We start from the raw sequence: 565 nt of genomic DNA on the forward strand, positions 1-565 counted from the left end.
GTGTCTCATGGCTTGAGGAGCTACATGTGGTGAGATGGAAGTCCCCAAAACGCTTTTTGTGGGAATGGAATAACGCTTCCAGCGGTGCTTCTCTCTGCTCTCTGGTGTTTAATAACACTGCTGAACTCACCTAGTGCTGTACCTGTCAGGCGAATGCACTGGTCCCTGTTCTCCTAACCTCAGATTTTCAGGAAATCTGCAGAAACTTTATATATTAACAAATGTCTACCTACTAAACACGTCTAGCACTGGCCAAGAGATTTAAAAGGCGGGGGGTGGGGGGCAGTCCGAGGAGGCAGCAGAGGGATGGCTGGGGCCGTGAGCACTGCGCTCGTGAACTTTTACTTCTTTGGAGACGAAGCTGAGCTGTTAAAAGCGACTTAAAGCATCAAAGGCAGTTTAGCTGAGAGAGAAAGGAAGCCACATCGCTTCTCTCACTCGGGAACAAGCGCTTCCTTTTCACAACGGCGAAGGACCGGAACAGTTTGGACTAGAGGAGCACGGACCCCGTGCGCCCAGGTGTCCGCAGCCGCCTTGCTCGCCGCCTCCTCCCAAGCCCCGCGGT

The sequence above is a fragment of the Egretta garzetta genome, unplaced genomic scaffold (genome assembly GCF_000687185.1).
Source record: "Egretta garzetta isolate BGI_Z169 unplaced genomic scaffold, ASM68718v1 scaffold607, whole genome shotgun sequence".
Taxonomy (NCBI): Eukaryota; Metazoa; Chordata; class Aves; order Pelecaniformes; family Ardeidae; genus Egretta; species Egretta garzetta.